Source organism: Cynoglossus semilaevis, chromosome W (genome assembly GCF_000523025.1).
Source record: "Cynoglossus semilaevis isolate Cse_v1.0 chromosome W, Cse_v1.0, whole genome shotgun sequence".
NCBI classification, from domain to species: Eukaryota; Metazoa; Chordata; class Actinopteri; order Pleuronectiformes; family Cynoglossidae; genus Cynoglossus; species Cynoglossus semilaevis.
Window position 1 is genome coordinate 12551048 of NC_024327.1, and position 791 is coordinate 12551838.

The window sequence follows — 791 nt, forward strand, 5'->3', positions numbered from 1 at the left end:
TATTTAGTGTCGGAGAACCGCAGCCTTCTTTACAACGCCTACAACTGGGCTAAAGCACCACCTGCTGTAAAACGAATGAAATGATTAGTTCAAGATTCGTTCACGACTCGTTCATTTTACTGTTGGAGAGTCAAAGATTCGAATCAACAAAAAGAGTCGGTCTTCCCATCACTAGTTGGGTGTGACTGACTTTTTATATCAAAAATATTTACTTCAAGTTTCCGTCAACCCACTTCCGTCAGGTAGAACAAATAAAACAACTTTGTGGAATTATAACTACATAACTATTGACCGCTGTTACATACAATTATCTACGTCATCATTTGACTATTTTAAAATCACAGCGATGCAATTTGTAGCCATTGAAAAACCGTGCTTGCATATCTGAAGCCTGGGAAATGCTACCGGTATATTGAACCACTTGTTTATATCAAAGGTCAAACCTGACAGTAGATACAGTGGTATGAAAAAGTTTGGGCACCCCTGATCATTTTCAAGATTTTCCTTTATGTATCATTGGTTTTTCGGAACAGCAATTTCAATTAAATATATCATATAACAAACAAACACAGTGATATTTAAGAAGTGAAATGAAGTTTAGAGGATTTACAGAAAGTGTGCAATAATTACTTAAACAAAAGTAGGCAGGTGCATAAATTTGGGCACCCCAACAGAAAAATTACATCAATTTTTAGTAGATCCTCCTTTTGCAGAAATAACAGCCTCTAAACCCTTCCTATAGCTTCCAATGAGGGTCTGGATTCTGGTTGAAGGTATTTTTGACCATTCTT